Raw genomic sequence first — 6,000 nt, 5'->3', positions numbered from 1 at the left:
GACATGTAAGAAGTGAAAAATTGGAAGGGTTTGCATGATGGGTGATTTCTACAGGCGGACTTCATGTCGAAGGACATCTTCAGCAACCAGACAATATTGCTAAGACCAAGCCATTTCTCTGGTAAACAAAACACGCTATCATTCACGGATTTTGTATTTGGAACAAGTCAGCTGGCTCACTGTGAACTGTTAAAAATAAACTGAGATTTGTTTTTATAAAATCTGTGAATAGTTGTAAATTTCTCCATAAATCGACACAACTGAATTCATCCTCATTTGTGCCTATCTGTTACCTTTCACAGTTCCGTGCTGTTTTATTGCCATAAGTCACAGGGAGTACAGGGCATCTGGTCCTGTTGAAGCTGTTTATTACTGATTGATTCCTTTTAGGCCAACACTCTTGGTACACTCAGTACCTGTGCAGCTGTACAGCTGAGGACGGATCTGTGCCCAATTTGTACCAGCTCAGCTCAGGAGATGGGGAGAGCGGCGCAGGCCTGGATACACTCACAGCCGGTGGGCGGCCGGAGCACACTCACTTCGCAGGTAACTGCGTGCCCGGGTTTCTGCTCTTTCTTCCCACGGTCCCCGAGAAGAGACGCCCTGGGGGCCGGCGCGGGAGGCAACGCGAGGGGCCGGGATGCTTCCCGACGCACCTGGGAGCGCGGAGTTCCACAAAAAGCAGCGAGCGCGGGTAACCCACGCAGCGCCGTCCCGCCGTGTGGCGCCGGGGCGGACACACAGTTTGTTTTTGGCTGCACTGTGCACGTCCACATGCAAATCGCCGCGCACTCCCCCACCCTCCCAATAGCAGCCTCTGTCGAGGAAAAAGAAAACAAAGGTGGGGGGCGGGGGGGGGGCGCGGAGGACAGGAGAAGAGAAAAAGAAGAAAGCAAAGAGAAAAGGCGACGGCGAGAAGACCCCGGAGGGAGGAGAAAAGCAGTGTGCTGGGCGGCCCCGGCCGTGGAAGGGGCGGGCTGGCCTGCCGGGGGCAGCTCCGCGCCGCCCCTATAAAAGCCCTGCGGGGCGGGGGCGCCCGGTAGCGGCAGCGGGGCCGGCGTCGGGGCCGGGAGCGGAGGCAATCGCGGCGCGGAGCAGGCAGCGACTCCTCCTCGGGACCGACGGCGGCTGCCGGCCGGGGAGGTAGGCGGGGTGGGGGGGAACGCATCCCGGGCAGCTGTCGGGGAGGCTTCCCACTTGTCCCCGCTCCTCCTGAAACGGGCACCACAAAGCTAGAGGAAGAACGCAAATGAGTGTTAGTGGTGGGGGGGGGGCGCTTTCTTATTGTGGTTTTTTTGTTTTTTTTTTTTTTTTTTTTTTTGTTGTTTATTTTCTTACTGCTTTGGGGTTTTGTCTTCCGACGCGGTGCCGAGCCTGTCGGCAGCGCGCCTCGGAGGATGGTTTACGGCGTGGCGGTGCATCGGAGAGGGGCTGATAGTGTTTGTGTGTGTGTGAGAGAGGCGTGGTTGAGTGTGCTTATTTTTTGAAAAATAGTTATTTTATTTTAGCTTATCCTGAGCGAGGCGACTCTGACTTGGCAGCGCTCACGGTGGGTGGCTCACCTTACCGCTGCCTCTCCCGGCCCCGATGGGTGCTAGAAGATAACGGGAGGGTTTTCATCCCCTTCACTCCTACGTGAATCCTGTAAAGTCGCGGGGGTGGGATAAGGGGAGGGCCTTGGGGTGGGGGGAGTGTAAAAATAAAAAATCGATGTGGCTGCCTTTGTGATGGGAAGGAGGCTCAGTTATATGCAACAAATCGTGCTGCTGCGTGCCAGACTGTTGTGAAGTCTGGAGTGCTACATTGCAACCTATCATCAGGCTGTTTTTACAAAAGACAAGCTGCGCAGCAGCCCAGATGCTTAAAACATGTCTGGAAAGATACTCGGATTCTAAATGAAAAGTTCTTATTAAATCCTATTTTTTCCTAGTTTTAACCAGAAGTGCCCCCTTTCCCCCAAACTGTTGTCCTGGGAGATTTTAAAGTCTGTACAAAAACATACATAAGAATCAAAGTTGATTTCAAGTGCATTGGAATAGACCTTGGTGAAACCAGAGGGGTGTAAACATCTAGATTAAAACCTAAAGTGAGTTGAACATTTTTTTAAATTACTGCTATGGATTAATGCATTAAAAATTATTTTAAGGAGCAACTTTGAAAATTAGCTTCAAGGAGCAACTATGAAAATTAGTTGCTCCTTGTACTGCAGAGGAGAGCCACGTCTTGGGGATGTTCCATTAACAACAGATGGTCAAGCCTGCTGTCGAAAGGCTGTTGTAGTGGAGCAGTCTTGCTCAGTTTTGAAAGGGGCTCATGGTAGTAAACATTCAGTGCAAATGCTTTTTGTGCTTGATGCTTGTGTCACAGCTTGACTCCCTTACAAGTGAGAATGGCAACATATGCTGACACTTTTCTGTCACTCAAATCACTGTGCAATTCTGTGATGACACAGTAGGGTATTTAGCTAAAGGGGTAGTACCTGGGACTGTACAGTGTTTTACTGATGTAACAGATAAAAATGATGTTGGTGGGTCCTCATTGTGCACTTTTGAATTTTAATTGATGTAAGAGTGAGTTGTGTGACACAGTCTATATCTGGTATGGGCAGGAGCTTGATGCTTACTCATGACATTGTTTCTTGTAATCATAATTTTGTGGGGCTGATTATGGTTAAAATTAGAAGTCAACCCTCAACAAAAAAGATGGGCCTATAAGTTTGGCAGCATGGAACACAAGTGTTACATAGTAGAATTTAAATTGAACCTGTTGAGAATATTTAGCATTAAATAATAAAAGACAATGGTTTTTTGCTCATTGTAGGTGTTCTGAAGGGGTTACTAGCTGGTCTCTGGGCTACAAGAAATCACAGTTTGCTGTAATTTGGCATTAGAGTGTAATAATCCAGCAGCTAGCCCAAAACTATTTACAGTAACTTTCCCCCAATAAGTTGTTGCTGAAGGACAGGTTGCTGTATGATAGTTAGGTGAAATAAACACCTTGGGTGCAGCTATATATAAGATTTTAGTGTTTTCCAGGAGCCATGGGAATCTTTTGGATATTAGTTCCAAATTTCCTCTGAAGAGAGACGTAGAGCAGTGCAAGCAAGTATGTTGAAAGTTTTGTCATGGTCTCTTCACACACAGAGGCTGAGGCACATTTATAAATCAGTGTGCTACAGGCAGCTGTTAGTAAAACTTTTTTGTAATGCTAATTTTTTTTCAAACTCAAACATCACTCAATGCTGTATTGGTGTGATCAGAGACTTACTTGATCTGGTACCAGATTTGGTATATATCATTCAGGAGTAAGCTTTAGTGACTTAAACAAAGTAACAACAGATTTTCTATGCAGATTCTGTGTTGAAGCATTCTCACCTGTTAATCAAGTGTAATACACATTTAGGAAGGAAGTCTTCCCTTGCCTACATCTCTGCAAGGCTGTTCTCTCACCATTGAGTTCACCTGGCAGAGCTAGACTCACAAAGACAGAACAGAAGGAGGATTGGTACTGAACTCATCCATCTGTGGCCAAATACAATCAGCTCTGCTAGTGTTTATTATGTGCATTGCACCATGCAGGCACACTATTCCTTAGGGTGTGGTTTCTCCACAACTTTAATCCAGAGTAATTGAAGGTTGCTAGTGAGCTAGTAATGGACTGGCTTCATTTCCCCTGGTCTGCCTATTCTTTTCTCTCTATGTCTGTTTCATCCTTTGTGCAGGCACTGGAGTTCACCGACCCAGGGTGAGTAATTGAAAACAAACTCTCCTCTTTTTGCATGGTGGTTTTGTTTTTTTCACCCCAGCATCCTGTGTTCAGAGTCTTCTCATGGCTTTGTGAGCGCTGGTGCCAGCACAAAGATGATGACAGAAGGGAGCAGAGAGGGACCCAAACTACCACTTTGTTTGAGTAACCTTGAAGCAGGCACCCTCAGTGTTTATGTAGGCCTTCTAGGCTGGGCAGCACACCGAATCCTGAAATAAGTCCAGAGGCCATGGCTGACCAAACATCATGATGTTTCTCTTTAGCTGGTTATTCTTCATGACTCCTGTGAGAGGAGCTAGAGTCAGGGTTTACTATGTTTACTAAAACACATTTTATGTATTAGATTGATTTTCCTTGTTTATCTGAGGCTACTAGGGACTCTGCCTGCTTTCTTCAGGTCTGGGATGGAAGAAATTCACTCTCCCTAAGATTATTGTATATTTATGCCAGCTAAGGATTTGAATCTGAATGCTAGAAACTTTTTTAGTGTAGTTGATGAGCATGCACATCTGCAGTTGCTGATACTAAGAGTATAGATAAAAAATACCATGGTAAGACTCTGCTTCTGTTGTTTAAAAGATGATCACCACAGAAAACCCCAAAAGTTAAAATGTCTCATTCTGTAGCTGCATGTCTTGCTTGTGTTGATTACACAAAAGTAATACAGATAATTCAGAAGAAATACCATGACTAAAACTACTGAATGGGGTACCTAAAGTAACCTCTTCCCTTTCTTTAAAATACTTGGCAGCAAAACTAGTCCTGTCTTTTTTAGCATTTTGAAGGGGAGAAAAAGTATTTTTGATTGCTTTGAGGACCAAGAGAGGCAGAGTAGGATGAAAAACTGTTGATGCAGCTTTCCTGACACAACAGGCTAACACTGTAGGAAAAATGGGAGCATTCAGATCTTTATTCATGGATTATTAGCAAAAAAGCTTGATCATAGGTAATAAAAATGCATGCCAGTTTGAATGCCATAAGTATCCACATACAAGCTGACCTTTTTCCTCTTCTGTTATTTTTCTGGAGAAGTGTTGCTTAGCAGAGTTCTGCCTAATGCAATGGTATTGGTTTGTGTTATATTAGAGAACAATTGGAGTTGGACAGAAAAAGGAGAGAAAAGAGCCTTTCTAAGACTGTTCTGGCTTGGGCTAGATAGCAAGGTTGTTCTCTGTGAAAGAACAAAGTTTGAGCCTTTTACCATGCAGTTCAGGGATCAGTCTGGGGATCTGGTTTCCTTTTTAGCAAATAGCAGGCAGGGTTGTGTGGAAGATAGGTGGCCAAAACATGTTAACCACTCTACTTGCTTGACTCTCAGAAACAACTTGCAGTTCACTGGTCTGTTTCCAAATGAGTTCCTGGGAGCAAGCAAGCCATGCAGCTAATATTCATTAGCATGGTACTAGTTAGATTAATAAAGATCAAAATTAAGCCATGTGGAAGGTCTTGGAGCAGCAGTTTTGGTGATGTAGATGACCAGGGAAAGGTTAGGTACCAAGAAAACTTGGATCCCAGCACCTCTGCCCTTCTTGTGATGACTGTTTCCTCTTATCTACTTTCACTTTTGTTCTACTAATGGCATGACCAAAATTTATACTCTTTATGGAAGAAGTCAAAATGTGTTTTTTCTCACATTCAGCAGGTAACACATCTTTTTTTAAAGACTTCAGGCTCTGTTGCTAGTGCCAGCAAGCTGGGTTTAAGTCCAATGTTTTTAGAGATATGCCTGTTTTTACAGTTGAATTTTTGTGCCTTAAAAAGAAACAAGCAAGTTATCATAAATGTTATTTGAGAGCTGTATTAATGAGGAGTATATTGAGATTTTGGGGATCTATTGGTGGCTTTTTTTCTCTTCCTGTTATTTTAATTTTGTTCCTGCAACAGGAGTTTGGCTATGACTGCCAATGAAAACAGTTAGGACCAAACTTGAATGGTTTAAAAAAACACCAGAACTCTCCTCATCCAATCAATAAAGCAGCACTGAGCTTTTCTGAATGCAGATTCATGGATATTTATTTGTGGTACAAGTATAAGAGCAAAAATTCAAAATCTACTCTTCCTCTGCATGTGATGTTTTTATTTAATAATCTTAATTGAATGGATGCTGCATTTGTATTTTTATTCTGCCAATGGGAAAAATGCTTTTATTTAATTTGTCTTAGGTAGTTTAGATATTTTAACTATTCTTTACCCTATTAAATCAGAGTAGCAGTTCTTACTGCTTTACTTTCCATC

At 43.8% G+C, this 6,000-nt stretch overlaps 1 protein-coding gene across 2 annotated transcripts in view; it reads left to right on the top strand.

Moving 5' to 3' along the window:
- The first annotated feature begins 994 nt into the window (after window positions 1–994).
- The window catches only part of ABCA1 (ATP binding cassette subfamily A member 1), a 100,323-nt gene continuing 95,317 nt past the window's right edge, over window positions 995–6,000 (top strand). For both annotated transcript variants that reach the window (XM_068176209.1, XM_068176207.1), the window contains exon 1: window positions 995–1,143. The gene's annotated coding sequence lies outside the window, so the exon portion shown is untranslated. The remainder of the gene's footprint in view (window positions 1,144–6,000) is intronic.

This window comes from Anomalospiza imberbis, chromosome Z, assembly GCF_031753505.1.
Source record: "Anomalospiza imberbis isolate Cuckoo-Finch-1a 21T00152 chromosome Z, ASM3175350v1, whole genome shotgun sequence".
In the NCBI taxonomy this organism is placed as follows: Eukaryota; Metazoa; Chordata; class Aves; order Passeriformes; family Viduidae; genus Anomalospiza; species Anomalospiza imberbis.
Note: the sequence above shows the minus strand (reverse complement) of the source record. Positions and strands in the feature narration are given on the sequence as shown.